Below are 21,234 nucleotides of genomic sequence, written 5' to 3' on the forward strand. Positions count from 1 at the left end.
ATGGCCAGCCAGTCTCCATGAGACTCTCAGCAAAAGCCTCTCTGTTCCTAGATCTCCCATGTATATTGTAAGATCTGGGGCTAGGCTAGTCGGTTACCCCACCATGGCTGGGTGGAACCAGTGGAGCAACTCTTTGGCCAGAAGGCAAAAATCTCTTTATTGCCAAGGTCCCTGCTTCTGCGTTCCAGATGCCAAGCCTCGGGCCCTGCGGAAAGCAGAATTCGAAGATGCTCCATGATCTCCGCCCCTGGGTGTCACTCTTGTGGTTGTTTTATATTATAGGGCAGAAGGAATGTGCAGAGGAATTAAAGTTACTAATCAGCTGACCTTCAAATAGAGTGGTTATCTGGGTGGAACTGACTTAATCACAGGAACCCTTTAAAAGCAGAGGCGTTCTCCGACGGCAGAAGGAAGATCAGTGACTCCAAGCATGAGAAGGATTTGATGTGCCATCACTATCTTTAAAAAAGGGGGTGTTGCATGGAAAGGACTCGAGAGCAGCCTCTAGGAACTGAGACAGATCCCCCAGCCAACATCCAGCAGAAAACGGGACCTCAGTCCGACAGCCACAGGGATCTGGTTCTGCTAACAATCTACATCAACTTGGGAGCACATTCTGTCTGAGCCTTCAGTGAGAGCTCAGCCTGAGCAAAACATTGATCTTGGCCTGAGACCCTAAGACCAGTCAAACCCACCCCAAACTTCTGACCTATGAAACTGTGAGCTAACACATGGGTGTTGAGCCTCTAAGCCTGTGGTAATTTGTTCCTCAGCAATAGACAACTAATAGAGGTCTCTGAACGATGAAGGTTCCAGGTCGTGGATGTTGACCCCAGGTGAGAAGAAAAAGAAGCATTCTGATTTCAGCTGTAACCTGGGAGTTTCAACCTCATCCGGCCCTCCGGCTCCTCCTCCTCCTCCTCATACAAGCATTCGAGTCTTTGTCCCTGTAACTCTTGCCAGAGGCTCCAGCTCCAATCACTGCTCTGGGAAATTTGTCTCTCTCTTTTTTTTTTTTTCATTTTTCCAAAGCTGGAAATGGGGAGGCAGTCAGACAGACTCCCGCATGCGCCCGATCGGGATCCACCCAGCACGCCCAGCAGGGGGCGACGCTCTGCCCACCAGGGGGCGATGCTCTACCCCTCCGGGGCGTCGCTCTGTTGCATCCAGAGCCATTCTAGCACCTGAGGCAGAGGCCACAGAGCCATCCCCAGCGCCCAGGCCATCTTTGCTCCAATGGAGCCTCGGCTGCGGGAGGGGAAGAGAGAGACAGAGAGGAAAAAGAGGGGGAGAGGTGGAGAAGCAGATGGGCGCTTCTCCTGTGTGCCCTGGCCAGGAATCGAACCCGGGACTCCTGCACGCCAGGCCGACGCTCTACCGCTGAGCAAACCGGCCAGGCCCTCTGGGAAATTTGGACACAAGCTATTTATAGACAGACCAATGGAAGGTGAAGAGCATAGCTTCTTAGGCCTAATTATCCAGGTTTCTTATATGTTTGCTTCTCTGCTAACTTCCCTCTGTATTTCTGTCTAGTTCTGATGCTGTTGGATCTTTGAGTCCTTGGCAAAAGCAAAATCCTTGCTAGCAACTTATGTAAGGGGGACTTCCTAGTTTAAGACCCAATTTATTCTTCCAGATAGTCCCCTAAAACTTGGAATGAATTGTTCTCTCTTGATCTCGTGGCTTAAATACCTTGATTTTATCCTTTAGTGGTCAGCTGTCCACCAAAATCCCTTCTTCCTTTTCATAGTATAGGATTGTCACTAAAGAGCAGTGGCTACATTTCCCAGCTGCCATTGCAATTAGGGGAAGTCGTGTGACTAGTTCCCACCAATAGGATGTAAGCAGAACACACACACACACACACACACACACACTTCTGAGCCAAAGCAATAAGTGTGTGCGCCTCCTGTATTTCCCTTCCTCTTGTGCCACCTGGATGTAGATTACAATGAGACCCTGTGAAATGGTAAAGCCTTGAGATAAAAAGCGCCTGAGTCCCTGAATCACCATGTGGAAGAAAGCCACTGACCGATCAAGTGTTTTATGAGTAAGAAATAAACTCTAAGGCATTTGAACCATTCTACATGCTGGGGTCTATTTGCTACAGTTTTTTAGCCTATCCTTTATATAATACACATCCTTCTACTTGGCCCTCAACCTGAATCAGTTGCACAAGGTGCTGACTAAACTCCTGCGATGAAAGCTTCCAAATCTCCCTGTATTTCACTTTCCCTGCTGGCTGCCATCCCTGTCTTGGTTCGCACTGTCTGCTTGCTCCAAAGTCTGGCTGACTCAGCTGGCCTGGGCCACCATCCATCTGCTGTCAGTGAGTGCCTGGCTCACAGAAAAATGCACATTTATTCCCCCCAAACATAGGGTTCTTTTTTTCAGCTAAGGTGGTGCAGCAATATATTTGGAGAACTGAGCTGCTATTCAGCGCATGGCTCCTGGTTACTTTGGGAGGCGGCCAGGGAGCACACCTTTAGCCCTAACTCCCTCAGCAAGAGCCTCCAGGGGCTGGGGAAGGGGTGCAGCAGGGGGTAACAGAGAGGGGGAGGAAACCAGAAGGAGCTGACAATTCTCTCAGAAAGCAATTAAGCATTTCTTAGTGGTCTCAGGGACAACCTCAACTTTTTACACTTTTCCCCAGGGAAGCTGCCTTGGGGAGGAGAGACCATGTAACTGCATTGAGCTCACAGCAGAAAGGCAGCCCCATCCGGCACCAGCAGCAGCATGGGGGGCCTTGGAATGGACCATAGCAGGCTCCAAGATACCAAGAAGCCCCTCCCCACTGTCCATTGCTGAAGCTCAGGACCTCAGCTCAGCAGAGAGGAGAGGCTGGAGTGGAGAACAGGTCTGGGGTTCTACTATAGCTCAGCTCACAGACGCCACGGCCCAGCTCCCCATGGGGTCAGATGCCCCGGAGGTCATAAAATTACACAGCATCCGTGCTGCAAAGGGCTCCAGGATGCCTCTGCCTCAGCAGTTTCCAATGCAACTTTGCTTTTTGTTTGAGCCTGGAAATGACCGTGGCTGACTCCCCAGGGCCCAGGAATCCAGCCACTGGCTCCTCCTGGCTTCCGTCCGGGAGCAAGACACAGCCAGATGCCCAGGGCAGCACTGACGTTAAATATAGCAGCCTGACCTGATGCTGATCACTGGGTCTCTCCATACCTCTCACTGAGCAAGCAAGTGGCCTGAATCCTCCGTGGGCAGCTGAGAGTGCGTCTCTGAGGGGGTGCATCTCGTGCAAGATGGATTTAGAAATTTCCACTGAGAATCTTCTCCCAACTTCCCCAATCCCTTTACTGTGGCTCACTACTCAAAGTTCTTTCCAACAACCTAAATTCTTCTTCCTCTATGTTAGGTCCGGTTCCTCTCATTATCACTTATAAATGACTTTGCTCGTTAGTTATTTGCAAGGGTTCCCTCTCCAAATCTAGCTGAGTCCCTTCCCCGCCTAGTTGGCAAACATATATGACTGGGTCCCTAGCTGCAAGCCCCCATTTTCCCCAGGGGGTCAGGGAGCCAGATTTGACAGGTGCAGTGACCCAGTGCACATGGTGTTGGGCACCCACAGGGAATGCCAGAGACCAAGGTCTCCCCAGGACTGGCAGCTTGGATGACTCCGGGGGCAGAAATAACCTGAGCCTGCTGCCCTTTCCTTCCTGAGAGTGACTCAGCAAGAAGCTGGCAGATAGAAACAAATCTAGACCTGGACCTTGCAGAAGGGACAGTGAGCAAGATTATAGTCCAGAGACAGGCTAGCCATAGGGCTGGGCACTGAGAAGATGCTCAACCTCACTTAGAATAAGAGAAGTCCAATGAAAACTACACCCGGACCCCATTTCCCACCAAAGAGATTGGCAAAGATCAAAGGTTTGACAACTACCCAAGTTGGCAAGGGTTGGGGAAGGCACTGTCATGCTTCACGAGCAGGATTGTAAACTTACACGGGCTCCGTGAATGGCAGCTTGGCATTACCGACTAAATACACAAATTCTTCAACCCAGCAATCCCACTTCTAGAAAGGTGATGTCTAGCTATGCACACACATTTGTGAAATGACCTAGATGGCACTATTTATAAGAATGATAAGGCATTGGAGGTGCCCTCCATCAGGGACTGATTCCACACTGACGATATGTCCAGTGGCAGGAACAAAGAATTAGAACCAGAGAGGTACAGCTATGGAAACATGTCCCAGAGACACTGCAAAGCGGAAAACAAAAGGAAAAGCAAAGCAGGAGCAGAACAGCTGTGCATGCAGCTGGCTGGTTTCAGTCGCCATGAGTGAATGAACAGACTGGCGTGCTACTATCTGGGTAAAAAGGGGTAAAAACCAAAACAAAACAGTACATATGCTGGTCTGGTTGTGCACACTGCAGACTGTCTCTGGGTGGAGACCCATGAAACTGGTTTCATGGGTTACAGAGGAGCAAGACTTTTCACTAGATACCTTTTTGCAATTTTACAATTTTGAACTGTGTGAATATATCACTTATGGAAGAAGAGAACACTGTTAAAAACATGTGCACTTGGCCTTCATAATGGAACGAAATGACCCCAAAAAAGTTCCAGGAGAGAATGAGGTGGTGGAAGGGAGAGATGGTTCCATCTTACGTTCACACGGCATGTCACCTTCCACAAAGAGCTTCATTTGTGTTACCACATTCAATCCTCAGGACAGACCCATTTTTTCAGGTGAGGAGGTGGAGGCTCAGAGAGGTGGCGTGATTTCTCGGAAGTCACACAGTGCATGTTGAGCCAGGATTTGCATTCAGGTTTTCTGGCTCTCCCTCACATCCTTTTGCTATCTCACTCTGTGGCCAGAGAGTCCCGGCGGGCTGGGTCACTGACGTCCTCCTTCCCATCTAGAACATGATCCAGGCCATTGAACATTGGTTCCGGCACCAGCTGTGATGTTGGAGGATGGGATCAAATTCTGGGTCAGCTACATCCTACCTGGGTGACTTTGGCAAAGTCGCTTATTGAGCCGACTCAGTCACTTCCCCTGTGAAACAACAATGATGCGACCCAATTCGAAGGGTTGTTGTGAGGATTCAATGAGCTAAGTAGCAGTAAGAAAACAGGTGCCTGGAAGAACCAGGCCTGGCTTCCTACAGCCCAGAGTTGTCCTCTGACGGATGCCTACTTCCTAGGAATTGTGCAGAAATCAGAAAGAAACACATCGTGCATTCACTTGTGTTGATTCTGCACCGCAGGCCTGCCAGGCGTTCATTCTCTGTTCCATTCCCCTCCTCTTCCCTCATTCCTGCTCTGTTTTTCCTTCCTGCTCCTGCACTGGCTCTCTGCAGCCTGAGGAGAGGAGGCCTGAGGGTCGGCATGGAGATCCAGGCCAACCCAGCCTGCACAGGAAGGAGACGTATGTGCCCAGCCCAGCAGGAGCCCAGTTCTGCCCCTCCTCCCCTCTCCCACAACTCCCCTTAAAATATCCAAGATTGGTTTTCCTTGGAAATTACAACGAACCAGAAATAGACAATGGAGGGGAAGAGGCAACTACATGGCAGTTCTTTCTCTTTCTCTTCCCACTAAATAGGTTTGAACACTAGGTCTTTACCTAGGTATCATCCTTTTTTCTTTTTTCTTTTTTTGGTAAATAAGATAAGAGTTTGCTTTTCTCTCAAACAGTGCTCTGGAGGTGGGAGGGTCATGTCCTCCATCAGGGTTTGTTCACGCCACAGAGTCAGAGAGCCAGGCCCGGTGCAGTGTGCTATACGGCCGCTCCCTCCAGCTGTGGAGCTGGCTGTCTCCGTGCCTTTACAGCCATTACAAGTTTCACAGCCCAGAGTGCCTTTTTGCAAGTATTAAAGGGGGTCTCCTTCAGGCAAGTGCAAGTCTTAGTCAAATGGAAGGTAGCTTTGCAGAGGAAAAAGAGGCACCCTCTCTACACAGACAAATTCAAAATGACACCTTGATGCAGGAGGCAGCTCCAGGGCAGAGTGGCTAGGGGGACATGCTGTGTGTGTGAAGAAAATGCTATCCTTTTTTTTTATGGGTGGACACAGCCCATGGCTTGGAGGCTGGAGAGAGGAATTCACCACAATGTGTGGATTCCTGCAACTCGGTGGAGGCTGTGAAGTCCAAGATCAAGGTGCCAGCATGGTCCCCGCTGGTGAAAGTCCTTCCTGGTTCAAAGCAGGTTCTTCCCACCTGTGTCCTCATGGAAGGGAAGGAGGATGTCATCCTTTACAGAAAGAAAATATTGACAAGAAGAACCCATTTCCTTCTTAGGTCGGTCTCCCTTCCTTGTTCTTACCTTTTTGAAATGAACATGTAAAAGTGACTTTTACCTTTTTTTTTTTTGCATTTAGATTTGTGTAGCCACTACCACAGTCAGGATACAGAACAGTTCCACTGCTCCTCCAAACCATCCTTTAAGCTGTCCTTTGAGGAGCCTCTCCCTTGCCCCAACCTGGACCCCTGAAAACCACTGATGTGTCCTCACTGTAGTTTGTCTTCTTGAGAATGTCACAGAAATGGAACTGTACAGTATACACCCTTTGACTGGCATTTCTCACTTGGGATAACGCCTTTGAGATTTATCTCAATGTCTGCATGTATCAACAGTTTGCTCCTTTTATTACTGGGTAGTGTTCTATTGCATGGGTGTGCCATACTTTCTCCATTTGGGAGTACATTTGAGCTGTTACCAGTCGGGGGCTATTATGAATAGAGCTGGTTGTAAGCATTTGTGCCTAGGCTTTTGAATGAACAAAATATTTTATTTCTATTGGAGGGTGGTTCTCAATTGGAAGCAATGTTGTCCTTTAGGGGGACATCTGTCAATGGAGATATTTTTGTCACAAGCAGGGATTGCTGTCAGCATCTAGCGGGTACAGGTCCCCATGACTCTGTCCCCAGTTTTGATTAATTTGCAGCTCACAGAACTCAGGAAAATTGTTTGCTTACTAGAATGCTGGTTTATTACAAAGGATATCATAAAGGACACAGATGGACAGACAGAGGTACATAGGGCGGCACCAGACCTCTGCTCAGCAACCTCGGTACTTGTGTTCTGCTGAGAAAGAATTCAGAGCCAAGACTCAAACTACAACATAAAGTTTATTTAGAAAGCAACAGAGGTAGAAGTGGGCTGTAGAAGAAATGGGTTCAGTAAAAAAGTTAGAGAGGCAAAAGAAGGGCCCTTGGAGCTCAGAAGAGAGAGAGGGGGGCAAGGGAAATGCCGGGGGAGGGGGGAAGGCTTCAGTCCCTGTGGAACTAGGAGCTTCATCCTCCTGGCACATGGAGGCACCGGCCCAGAAGCTCATAAATCTTGTTGTTCAACTATTTTTATATAGTTTAACGGCCAGCATTGCCCCCAGCACTGTCCCCATCGCAGCCTTCCAGGTGACCAACCTCGCCTAGAGGCCGGGCAGGGATCCTACACAGGTCACCTCAAACTCAAGGCTTGTTAGGAATATCAGAAGACACTCCTACCCCTTAGAAAATTATCAGTATTTTAGGAGCACTGTGCCTGAAGCGGGGTAAAGCAAGTATATATAGTAGTTCTCACACCACAAAGTATATGCTTATGATGCCCCAACTCGCCTTTTCTAGGTAAGACTTTGACACTCAGATCAGACTTTGGGAGCTTGTAAGACAGGAGAAATGCTGATTTTATAGAAAACTCAAAACAGGCAGAGAGAGAGAGAGCTTGTATTTTTTTTCTTAGGGAATGTGGAGAATGCAAATTTGCTTTCTTTTACTCACACAGAGTTGATAAGTGTTTGTAAAAAGATGCATAGTCTAAGGCAGGGGTAGTCAACCTTTTTATACCTACCGCCCACTTTTGTATCTCTGTTAGTAGTAAAATTTTCTAACCGCCCACCGGTTCCACAGTAATGGTGATTTATAAAGTAGGGAAGTAACTTTACTTTATAAAATTTATAAAGCAGAGTTACAGCAAGTTAAAGCATATAATAATAATTACTTACCAAGTACTTTATGTCGGATTTTCACTAAGTTTGGCAGAATAAATCTTTATAAAACAACTTACTATAGTTAAATCTATCTTTTTATTGATACTTTGGTTGCTCCACTACCGCCCACCATGAAAGCTAGAATGCCCACTAGTGGGCAGCAGGGACCAGGTCGACTAGCACTGGTCTAAGGAATGCCTTCCACCGGCTTACAAGGACAAATTGCATTCAATTCTTTGACAGCAAAATGATCACACACTTCTGACTTACCCTAATGGAATGTGATAACACTTGTCTTTCATCAGGTTGAATCTCTTGCCAGAAACTTCACATATAATTTTTTTCTAAAGGTAGAGTGGGAATACATCTTGTCTTGCTCTGTGATTGTCGGGTCTGAATACATCGCCCTCCAATTCTCCGGTTTCCAGAACAGAAAAGGCAATGGCTCAACACCAAAGCTGACAGCAGGATAGATGTGGAGTGGGTTATGCCGATCCTGCTGGTCCCACCAGCGCGCTCTCCCCACTGGCCTCCTCCCTGGAACTGGAGGGCTCGCTGACCTTCCACCTTCCACGCCTCGGCCCTCTATCCTAGCTGCTAGACTTGGGGCAAAGAATTTGACTTCCTTAGTCCCCACATGGCAACTATGTCCTCATGAAATGGTTGCAGGACTTGAATGATCATACACAGAAATGTCTGGGCACGCTGTCAGGGGTGGCTTCTTTAGGGAAGGGACTGGGGTAAGCAGGGAAGAGGGGGCATGAGGACATCTTATCTTCAAACAGCTCTTATTTGTTTAAAAATGTTTAATAAGTACGAATTACTTTCGTGATTTTAAAAGAAACTTGTGGCCCTGGCTGGTTGGCTCAGTGGTAGAGCATCGGCCTGGCGTGCGGGAGTCCTGGGTTCAATTCCCGGCCAGGGCACACAGGAGAAGTGCCCATCTGCTTCTCCATCCCTCCCCCTCTCTTTCCTCCTGCAGCCAAGGCTCCATTGGAGCAGAGTTGGCCCAGGCACTGAGGATGGCTCTGTGGCCTCTGCCTCAGGCGCTAGAATGGCTCTGGTTGCAACAGAGCAATGCCCCAGATGGGCAGAGTATCGCCCCCTGGTGGGCGTGCCGGGTGGATCCCGGTCAGGTGCATGTGGGAGTCTGTCTGACTGCCTCCCTGTTTCCAACTTCAGAAAAATACAAAAAATAAAAAAGAAAAACAAACAAACAAAAAACTTGTAAATGCCTGACCTGTGGTGGCACAGTGGATAGAGCATCAACCTAGAATGCTGAGGTCACCAGTTTGAGGCCCTGGACTTACTTGGTCAACACGAAAAGCATCTGCACCAGATTGATGCTTCCCACTCTCCCCCCACTCTCCTCTCTTTAAAATTAATAAATAAAATCTTTTAAAAAAATTTGTAAATGTCCACAGTGACTAAATATATTAACGTAATAATGTATTTTGTAGTCTTCAAGAAGTTTCCAGCTCTGCTAAGCTGCAGGCGACTCTTCTACCCCTGTGTGTGGGCCATTTGGTCCTGCGTGGAAACTTTTAGTCTGAGGGTGTCAACGAGGTCAGGTAGGACAGGGGCCTGGGTTCCAGGGGCCACGGGAGAAAGAGGAGGCAGGCTCCACATTGGCTGTGAATCTCGCTGCTCCTTCTTTCCCCCAAGCCCCGGGTAAGCGACATATGCTTCTCCCTGGCTATCTGGCCAGACCAGCCAGCAGGCAGGGGTCATGGTGCCAGAGGGACTCCACAGAATAGAATGGAGTCAGCACAGAACACATTTTAAAAAATCAATCGTTGAGCAGCAACCGAGTGGAGTGAGGGGGCTGGGCACCGAGGCCACCCTCGCAAAGAGCCAGCGTGCAGCTGGGGGTTCTGGGTGTGCTGATGGCTCAGCGGGCACCCAGGCCAGCCGGGGCCAACTGTATTCAGTGCCCAAGGGCACAGCAGGGAGCTGGCACACCTTCGCCAGGCAGAGGGCCACGAGGAGGAATGGGGCCGTGTGCATTTGTGCTTGTTTATTTGCTGTTTGAACTCCTCGCACACGGATGTAGGCTGATTTCCCCGGGTGGCTGGAGTCTACACAGGACAAGCCCTCACCACCCCTCCCAGGTCGAGGAAAGAGGCTGGGGACGGCAGCTACGGAGAGCCCAGGACACCTCTGTTGTTCCTGATGGGGATGTCCCCACTGACTGGGGCAGAGACAGGAGGCAGGTCCCAGGATGTCTCCCTGAAAGGGGAAGAGAGGAGGGGTGGCAGGGAGCCCAGGCCCCTCAGTTGGCTGCATGGACGAAGCCACATTAACAGCTAAGCTCAGGTTACAGAGCTCTCAGCCCCTCAGGAATGCACCTCCTGCCCCCCGGGGACTCTGCCATCACTTTTAGGTGTGGGGGGGAAATTCCTTGAGTACTGGGAACAAGTTTTATCCTGTCCTTCTGATCAGCCAGGGACCTAGGGGACCAAGAAGACTGAGGGAGACAGTGTTCTCTGCAGCTGCTCAGGACCAATGACACTCGGGGAGGGAGTGAAGGACACCCAGGCCCTAAGTTAGCACCACTTCCGACCTCAACCCTTTCTCATCGTGGACAAGTCCAGCCCGCTAGGTTGGGAGAGACATCAACCCATCCCCTCCAAAAGGCTATCCCTTACTCAATACGCAGATCTCTGCCCCTCTCCATTGGGGAATCATCTGGCGCAGAGAACAGCCTGGGCAGTTCCCCTAATTCAGGAGTCAGCAGTTTCTGTGAAAGGCCAGATAGCAGAGACTTTCAACTTTGTGACCAGCGGTCTCCATCACAGCTATTCAATTCTGCCCTTGTAGCATGAAAGCAAACAGACAGCATGTCAACAAATGTCTGTGTTCTAATAAAACTTTATTTATAAAAACAAGTTACAGACCGAGTTTGGCCTGTGAAGTGTAGTTTGCTGGCCCTGTTAGGGCAGGTCTGAGCATCCCTCAGGATTGGTCCTTCTTGCTAAACTCCTATGGACCTGCAGTAGCCATCCCAGGTTCCCCAAGAGCCTCGTCCACCACTGCAGAGGAGGAGAGCTTGTATGGGGGGAGATGAAGCAGTTGTTCGCTGAGCTGAGCACCCTCACCCCACCCCTGTAACTCATTCCACCCTTGGCCAAATGCTCGCGCCCACTTAGACACCATCTCTCAGAGGGTATGTGTGTCTAGAAAACAGGCTAGAGGCCTGGGGAGGAGCCATGGGGCTTTCATCAGCGCCCAGGAGCAGAGATATTTTTATTCCTATTCATGACATTTTGGGTTTAGGATTGGGCTACAGTGGGAAAAACTAGGTTCGAGTCCCAGAGCTGTTGCCATTTACTAACCGAATGACCTTGAGCAAGTTATATAATCTCTCCCAGGTTTAGTTTCCTTGTTTTACAAAATGGAAATAAAAATAGTGCTTGGTTCCTGGAGCCCTAAGGTTTAGATCAGATAACCCATGGAAAGCATTTAACACAAGACCTAATATAAATGGGTAAGACCAGACCTGTGACTAAGACTGTTGGCTCACTCTCTGGGCACCGTTCACGTGCCAGACCTGAGCTAGCAACTGCTAAGTCAGATCTCACCTAAAATTCATAAGAACCTATGATGTTCCCCATGTTCCCAGTGGGGAAACTAAGGCTCAGAGAAGCAGAACTTGCCCCCAGGCACACAGATTTGCTTTGGTCAGAAAGGAGCAATAAGAATAAATATACAAGATATACAAGAAGAAAAAAAATGGATGTGGGTGAGGAAGCTTGGGAACCCCCGCAGACAGGTGACAGGGCAGAGTCGGTCTCCTGAAATAACTGGGTTTTCACTTTCAGAGTTCAGTTGCCTCTGAGCCACTATGAGCTCAGCTGGAGGCCTGTCTCTTGCATACCTCCCAGACTTTACCTGGAACACTGACTGTCCTGAGTGGAAAGAGTCTTTGGGGGTTATTGGGTGAATATCCCATGCCCCCATGTGCTGGGGGGAAATGGTATCTCTCAAAAATTCATGTCTACCTGGAACCTGAGTTTGACCTTATTTGGAAATAGGGTCTTTACAGAAATAATTAAGGTCAAGATTGAGATAAAATCACACTGGATTAAAATAGGCCCTAAATCAAATGAGATCATCTTTATAAGAACAAGAAAAGGACACAGAGCAACGTAGAGAGGAAGCCCCGTCTGTGAAGATGGGCACAGACCGGAGCGAGGCATCCACAAGCTAAGGGTTGCTGGGAGCCACCAGGAGCTGGGAGATAGGACACAACGGATTCACCCTCAGGCTCCTCAGAACGATCAAACCCTGCTGGCACTTTCATTTTGGACTTCCGGCCTCCAGACCAGAGAGAGAATAAATTTCTGTTCTTTGAAGCCACCCAGTTTGTGGTCATTTGAACACAGCCACAGGAAACAAATACACCACATGGGAACTTTCGAGGGTGGCTCCTGGTGTCTCTGGTATTCGGCACACTCTGAGGACCCTGATGGCACTATAGGATGACACAGTGAACAAGGAAAGGACACAGGAAGGGAGAAATCAGCCTGTGGGACATGGTTGTCTTGGAAAGCCAGGGAGGATAGTGCAAGTTTATTTATTTATTTATTTATTTATTTTTGTGGCAGAGACAGAGAGAGTCAGAGAGAGGGACAGATGAGGACAGACAGGAAGGGAGAGAGATGAGAAACGTCAATTTTTCATTGCAGCTCCTTAGTTGTTCATTGATTGATTTCTCATACGTGCCTTGACGGAGGGCTACAGCAGACCGAGTGATCCCTTGCTCGAGCCAGTGACCTTGGGTCCAAGCTGGTGAGCCTTGCTCAAACCAGATGAGCCTGCGCTCAAGCTGGCGACCTCAGGGTTTTGAACCTGGGTCCTCCACATCCCAGTCCTACACTCTATCCACTCACTGTGCCACTGCCTGGTCAGGCCATGGTGCAAGTTTAAGGAAGGTCACCACTAGGAGCCGGGAAGAGGGGGCAAGTCAGGAAATAAATGGGAGCGGTGAGGCTGGCGAGCGAGGCTCAGTCTCCTCTACACATGAGAACTGCAAATAAACGGGCTGGTGACAAGTTCTTTATTAAAGAGAGATAGCCAAGTCAATGGAAGGATTGTTCTGTTAGCATCCCTCTCCCACTCCAGCTGCCCTCCCACCCCCACATGGGGGCTGTGCCTACACAGCTGTCCAGCAGACGGTCGGACACCACTCCCACAAAGCCATCCAACAGCTTGGTCCGAATGTGAGAGTGTGGCCAGGCTGGGTGGTGGCCATGGAGAGGTCTCCATATCGCAGTCCCTGACCTTGGTGCCCCAGGGCTTGTGCTTACCCATCACTCAGGGAAAGCCAGCAACACCTGGGTGATGGGGGTGGGGACTAAGGCTGCCCAGGGGCTTTTCTGTTGAGGGTTTCTTCTTGTCCCCACACTTCTGCTGAAGCCAGGCCCCCCACATTGTCATAGCAATAGCTTTTCTAGCTGGACAGCTCAGGAGCCTGAGGGGTGAGGACTATCTCTTGTTGTGCGTCATAGCTTGCCTCCAAAGGTGGTGGCCATTGATTCCTGCCCTCCTAATATGTACATGTCACCGCCCTGTTCAGAGGGAGAGTCCATTCTTCCACCACCTTGCATCCGGGCTGCCTGTGGCTCTTTGGCCAACAGAATACTGTGAAGTGATGCTAAACCATACCCACACCCAGCCCTGGAGAGACCGGCCATTTCTACCTGCTTTTCGAGTCATGAGCTGCCACTTAAGAAGCCAAAGCCACACTGCTGGAGAGAGAGGCCACATGGACGAGCCTTGAGCTACCATCTCTGACATCCGGCCCAGCCAGGCCTTCGGATGACCACAGCCCCAGCTGCACTCTGACTGTGACTGTAGAGACCCACCCTCATCGCTGACCAACTGAGCCCTGTCCACCTGTAGAACCAGGAGTGATACAAATGAATTACTGTGTTCAGCACTAAAGTTTGGGGTATTTATTTACACAGACCTCAATGACAGTAGTCCCCGGAAAGATTCATCCCTCCCCTAGTCTTAGTCACAGGCTATTCTGGGGCAACAGGACCTCCAAGCTCCAAAGTCCACGGTTCCTCATTGACAACTTGACCCCATAGTCTCCCAGGGAACCAGCCTTGGTTGCGGGGCAGAGTTGCTGGGAGGTGCCGCTCCCTCTGGGGATGGTAAGAAACCTTTAAATTAAAATCAACAAATATCTGGAAAGCAGCTAGGATGTTCATGGCTCTCTGAGCAACTCAAAGAGACACTATGCCTTTTATTTGAATAGCACTAAACAGCTTAGCAAGCACTCTAACATATTGAACTGCATTTCACCCGTGACAACCATAAAAGGTAGCGGGGCAGGCATGGTTACTTCTGTTGTAGAACAGGAAGCTACATAAGACCATAAGACCATACCAATAGGTGTGGCAGAGCCAGAGCTGAGGGCCTGGTCACCTGAATACTCATCCACAGGCCTCCTTCACACTCACACTATATCCCTATTGTCCCCAAATCATCCTGGATAGCAGTTTGGGGCTTGGTCAGGCCCATTTTCTCAGGTTGAAGGAACAAAGAATTAGGGAAAAGAAACCACCCATGGGCACTAAATGTTCTAAATGTCGTAGTTATGGGCACTCTGAAGTCACTTTCCTGGGTTTAGGTGTGGCTCTGCCTTATAGTTCCAGTTCACAGTTACTTTCCTTGCTGAACCTCAGTGTCTGCATCTGTAAAGGGAGAGGCACTATTTCAGAGAGCCATGGTGAACCTCTGCATCTGTAAAGGGAGACGCACTATTTCAGAGAGCCATGGTGAACCTAGGGGGAGGGAGGTTCCTTAAACGATAGAGCACAGTGGAGGTGACCCTCGGTGATTCTGGAAGCTACATCACAAAATGCAAGCTCTTTGCCTAGCTCTCCAGGAAGTAGTCTGTCCTCCCCCGGGCTGCCACGCTGTGAGGAAGCCCAACTAGCCCCCATGGGGAGGCCCCAAGACCACAGGAAGAGAGAAAGAGGTTTGCCCAGCCCCCGGCTGTTCCAGAACCATCCACTGATTGCAACTGTATGAAAGACTGGAGGCCAGAACCACCCAGCCAAGCCAAGCCCTTCCTGAACTCCTCACTCAAAGAAACCTTGAGAGATAAGAAAACAGTGCCTGCTGTCTGAAGCCACTATGCCTTGTGGTTATTTGTTGCACAGCAATAGATAACTGGAACAAAGATATGTTCTCTTGGAAGCCCAGAATGTGACCTTATTAGAAATAAGCATCTTTGCAGATGAAATTAAGATAAGGATTTTGAGATGAGTTCTCCTTGGATTAAGGTGGGCCTTACATCCAATGACAAGTGTTCTTATGAGACAGAAAAGAAGACACAGAGAAAAAGGTCCAGCGAAGTCAAAGGCAGAGATGGAGTGACATAAGACCACAAGCCAAGGGATGCCGGGAGCTACAGAAGCTGTAAAAAGCAAGGAAGGATTCTCCCCTTTGAACCTTCAGAGGGAGCATGACCCTGCTGACACCTTGACTTTGGACGCCTAGACTCCTGAACAGTGAGGGAACACATTTCCGGTAATTTAAGCCACCAAGTTTGTGGTAGTTTGTTATGGCAGCCAGAGGGAATTACCACCAGGGGCCAGAGGCAGTGCAGGATCTGCTGCTATATCATGACAGAAGTGCTCCTCAGGGGAACAGGAGGACAGGTGTTTCTGATCAGGACTTTGGACGATGACCAGTGCCTGTTTGCCATAGCTGGAGTAAGGCCTAGAGCAGACAGGGGGATCGGGTCAGGAGGCAGAGCGGAGCGGCTTGCCACCCAGCTGTCTGTCTCTGGTAGTTCCTTATGTGAACAGAAAAGTTCGCATAAAGCAAAAATAAGCAACAGTTTTAATGACCGGTCAGGAGCCCCAGTTTCTTGATCCTGGAGTTCATTCATTCCTCTTCATTCCACTTTTTGGGAGAATGTGCCCAAAATTCCACTTCTTAAAAATCTTGTGTGGATTTGGGATTAAATCACCATCCAGTTGGAGTTTGTGTAACCAAAACAGGATGCTTCACAGAAGCATGGACACCTGCTTGCAGTAAGTTTTTTTAAAAGGAGCTGCAAAACTCCAGTGCTGACAGGGACCAGGCTGGCACCCTAAATGAGAAAGCTGGGGGTGACAGCACAGGGAGTGGTGGGGAGCAGGGCAAACTGAAGCTCTCTAGGTGAGGAGTGCTACATGCGAACGTGGACCCAGAGCTGCCACATCTCCCAGTTTCCCGAGAGTAGCTGGAAATCCAGACTTTTATGAAACACCTGATGTAAAAAGCAGAACAGTGAAACATTGGATGGATAAAACAAAACATGTTTGCAGGTTGAAGCGGGCCTGAGAGCAACAGCTTGTGACATCTGCATCTGTGACCACCTCAGTTAGCCTGGCACTGTAGATGCCCTGCACATGCCTCCTCACATTGTTCAGTGGGTCAGCCACCAATTCTAGAGTTTCTGACTCCGCCTGGAACAGGACTTGCATCTGATCTCTCTACACCTTCATTGCCTTCAGCTCCCCAACAGAGGCGGCACGCCTAGTAGTTAAGAGTGCGTGTTCTGGGGTAAACCATTACTTACTAGCTAATGGCCTTGAACAAGTCACTTCAGCCTCTCTGTTTCTTCCTTTACCCTTATTTCTTTAAGAATCATATATCCACCTTATAGACCATTGGGAAGAGCAAAGAAATTAACACATAACATATATAGTCCCTGGCACATGGTGAACATTAGTTGCTGTTATTATATAGGAGAGAAAACAGACCAAGAAAACAGAGGTGATGGGAGATTTCCATGGCCACACAGCCAGCTACCCAGCAGTCAGCTGAGGGTTGAATCCAGGTCTCCTGACTCCCTGTCCAGTGCTCCTGGCCTAACTGAACAACTTCACCTCCATCATCCCACCCCAGGACGTTTAGCTGTGAAGCACTGTCAGCTGACTGTTCACACTGTGCTGGGGGTCAGGGTAGGGAGACAGCCAGTTGGGTCAGACTGTGGCCTTGGCCCTGAAGGAGAACACTTCAGCCCCTGCAGGACAGGTGTTGGACAGGCGAGGCACCCCCTGAGGGGACTTTCTAGATCACATTTCATTGCCAGAGTGGGTCCAAGGACAGGAAATGACCGTTCCAGCCCTGGTTAGGAATGGCCGGGATAGCAGGACAACTGTTTTGAAATGCAATATGGTTTAGGGCAAAAGGGATGTTAGGAGTTCACCTCTACTGTGTGGGCTGTTTTCGTTTAAGCAGATCAAAATGATCTTGGACAAGCAGAGGCCCAGGAGCCGGAAGCAGATTAAGGTCAGTTGAGGCTCCAGGCACAGAAGTAAATACTGGGCCCCTTGTCATTAGAAAAATGTGTAGAGTTGGGGTTTTGCGGGGCCCTTCCGAAGTCGGGGCCTAGGGTGCGCACCAGGTTAAATCCGCCTCTGCCAGGAGCCACGGGTCCCCTAGAAGTGCCCATTCCCCTTTTTCCTCTGGGTGCAGGACCCACGTCTGACAGCAGGAAGCAGCAAATGGTTGCAGTGAATGTGGCAATGGGAAAAAAGGCACAGAAATAAACGCAGTGGCATTTAAACTCTACCTTTGAATGAGCAGTATCACCTACGAAAATTGGATGCAAAGAACCTCCAGCTGCACTTGTCGTCTTCCAATGCTGCTTCAGGGCTAGGAGGAGCCCTGGCAAAATGTCAAGGAAGGTGACTGGGTGTGGCTTTTCCAAAACTGTCACCAAACAGTGGCAGAATACCCATCCCAAAATATGCCTCTTTAGCATAAAGATGATACTGTACTGAGCTGATTCTTTTGAAAAACAGCCTACTCTGGAGGTGCTCTGAAAAGTCAGTTACCCTTTTGTAAAGGAAATTTACATTTATAAAGAAAAAGATGGCTCTAAAACCCAGGAGAATCTTATCAAGAGAAAACATCTACCTAAATCTGTATAACAAGATTCACTCTTATTTATCATACTTTTCCTGGACACCCTCCCTATACTGACCCCCCCCCAAAAAAAACACCCTCTTTCTGTTGTCTTTAGCTGAAGATGTTTTTTAAGTCTGAATTCTAAGCTACCTCTTTAAGTTAACTCATTTTCCCTCGGGTATCTCTTATGTATGTATGCATCAAGTATACATGTTAATAAATGTCTGTTTTTCTCTTGTTAATATACCTTTTGTTATAGAATTCCCAGCAGAGCACTTAAAAAGGTAGAGGAAACATTATTCTCCCGCCCCCTGGCCCCCACTACATTGACCAAAAATGCCCCACATAGTAATGGCACCCAAGGCCATTACATCATAGTCCACTGACGAGACTGTTCTCTGGAGCCTTACTGTGTCTAGAAAGTGGAGTTGGCATGTAATGGGGGAAGGACAGCACAGCAATGAGAAATAATTCAGGCCCTAATCAGGGAGCTCAGCTGGTCAAGGGTGTGGTCCTGATATGCCACGCTTGTGGGTTTGCTCCCGGTCAGGACACATACAAGAATCAACCAGTGAATATGTAAATAAGTAGAACAACAAATCAATGTCTCGTTCTCTCTCTCTCTCCCCCCTTCATCTCTCTGTAAAAATCAATCAATAATAATAATAAAAAAAAGACATAATAAATAATTCAGTAACTTCCTCTGACCTCCCGGAAGAGAAACCTACAAAGGGTCTGCCTCAGAAAAATGTTTCTGGGCACTTGTCTTTGGGATTTATTCACACTTTCTTCCTGAGCTCTGGCCCTTCCCTCTTCCTGAGATCCAACAGGCAAGAATTTAGGGTCTTCAAACCCTGTGAGTCCAGCCACCGCTTCTCACTGCAGTGCGCCCACCCGCGGGGGCTCGCGATGTAATTTACTCTCCTGCTTGTCTGGGGGCAAAACCGTCCCCAGGAGGGCAGGCGGCTCTCTGACCACACACCCTCTGATTGGCTGCAAACCCCTGAGCCCACAGTTCAGCCCATCACACTTCCCTCCTATGAAGTGTCTGCTTCTCTTCAAAACAGATTTTTATTTCAACTTTATTTGATACAGCCATCACCTGAAGCACTTGTTCAAGTACAGAGTCTGGATGGGTAAGCTCCTGGCAATTGTGAGGGTGGTCAGCCTTGAACTGCGTGGAACCATGCCCTGACTGGGATGATTTCAGACAGGGCAGGAAAGACTTGGGAAAGGGGCAGGAGGGCAAGACAAAGGAGGAGACACCTTTGTGATCCTATTTTTGCAGTAGTGAGAACAAAAATGGCATCAGTTGTTAGACCAGTGGAGTCAGACCAGGCTGCAGATCAGCTAAGAAAGAATTCAGAGCCAAGACTCAAACTAAAAGAGGAACTTTAGAAAGTCACATAGGTAGGCTCAGGAAATGAGTTACGGAGCCAAAAGAAGGGCCCTTGAAGCTTAGGAGATAAAGGTAAAGGTAATATGCCTAGGGGAAGAAGAGAGGGAAGGGAAAGGCAAGGATGTATGAGAGAAAGAGAGGGAGAAAGAAAGCGAGGTCCTCGTCCTAAGGGCTTTTAAGGATGGGTGTTTTAGGGAAGTATCTCAATAGGATACTCATCAGGTCTCCAGGTGTGTTTTTTCAAGGTTGTGGTCTTCCTGGATTGGTGGGCACCAGGGCAGGTGGTCATTAGTCATGCAGCTGGTCCTGAGGTCAGCCATGGCAACACTTGTCCGGTTTCGTTGCTTTTCAGGGCCTGGAACTAAAACCCAACTAAAGCCCAGATGTATTTGATGCAGATCAGAACCTTATTTTCCCAGAGGCTTAATGCTTAAGGGCTATTCTCTATCCCCTTGTTCATTCCCCTCTAAGGGGGTCTAGCCACATGACTAGCAACATGCCAGGGAAGGAAAAGCCAGGGGAGGGCCCAAACCGCATGACAAGTGATATGATAGGGGAGGAAAGGTTTTCCTGGGGGGGAGGAAAGGTTTTCCCTGGGGGTGGAAGGGAAGATTTCCGTGAGGGTGGGAGGAGGCATTTTTGTTTTCCCAGTTTTGCCCGTTGCTAGACACTGGCGGCTTTCTGCCCTGGTGACATTCGGTACCTGGCCCCTAGTCCTTGCTCTGCTCCTGTCTGTCTAATCGCCTACCATACTATCATCCCTTCAACACAGAGGGGAGGGGTGGGAGTGGGGAGGAACAGAGAAAGCTGCAAGGCTCTCAGTTCCTGCAACAGTTCTCTTGTGGATGGTTGGCTGTGCCTCCTCACCCTGGCCCCACCCTTAAGGCTATTCCCAAAGTCCTTCATTCCCCAAGAAGTGGGGAACCTGCCCACCAGCTGTGATGACAGAATCCTTCACGGGCATCCCCACCATCTATGCGTTGCCTCCGTCTCTCCTTCCTTTCCTCATAGCTGACCTGAACCTTGCTTCACTGGTTCTCAAGGTCAGCATGTATCCGTACGCCATTCATCCTGTGGGGAGGGATGGATTTTGTAAAACAGGCTCTTAGGCTTCTTGGCTAGAGACTTGGGTTCAATCGTCCACAATGGGATTCAGAAATCTGCTTTTTAAACAAAATGACTCAACCGATTCCAAAGCTGGGTGTCGAAGTCTGAGAAAGCCAAAAGACCTGCTTCTCCACCCTTTGTGTGAGCTGTGTCATCCCTACACAGACCAGGCAGTGGAAGGGCGGTGAGTCTGGAGACAGACAATCCCGAATCACTGGGCACTCTGGCCAGGGGTTCTGAGCTGTGGTTTCAGGTAATCTCGACAGCAATCGCATGTGACCCGGACCACGCCTCTCGTTGTACAGAGAAGCATGCTCTATGCTCTTCAGACAACTCTGGTGCTCCTTCCAGCTCGGAGACTATAGTTCCATGACAGGAGTTAGGACACCAGGCTTAACGTTCATGTGCATCACCCTGTGACCTTTGGTAGGCTCTCTTCCCATCCTGGCCTCCAGTTCCCACATGGGGGTAATAAAGCTGACCCCATCATCTCGGGGGTTTCTCTGAGGGATGTCCAAAGACAGGTTAATCATGGGGCTTACCTTTGTCATAAGGTGGGTTTCATTATGGCTCTCATCTTTTGCCACCTAAAGTCAGTCCTGACACATCATTCCTTACGTTGCAGAATCAAATCACAGTTTTGATTTAAAAAGAAAAAGAAGGCCCTCATTGAGAAACCCGTCATTGGGTTAAACTGGAGGGGACTGTGCCAGAACGCCTGCACACGGGTTCATGTAGCAGGGTGGGTATGAGGATGAATCTAAAACTAAAGAAAAATGACCACATGAGTGACAGCAAGAATGAAGGCTGTTGCATCAGAGGGCTCAAGTACAGACTGTTTGTGGCCAGGTCCCACTTTAG

The 21,234-nt window shown here is 49.1% G+C and overlaps 1 protein-coding gene across 4 annotated transcripts in view; it reads right to left on the reverse strand.

The window, feature by feature from the left end:
- BTBD17 (BTB domain containing 17) overlaps nt 1-21,234 on the reverse strand; it is a 58,494-nt gene that overhangs the window by 22,977 nt on the left and 14,283 nt on the right. The window lies entirely within an intron of this gene.

This window comes from Saccopteryx bilineata, chromosome 6, assembly GCF_036850765.1.
Source record: "Saccopteryx bilineata isolate mSacBil1 chromosome 6, mSacBil1_pri_phased_curated, whole genome shotgun sequence".
NCBI lineage: Eukaryota > Metazoa > Chordata > Mammalia > Chiroptera > Emballonuridae > Saccopteryx > Saccopteryx bilineata.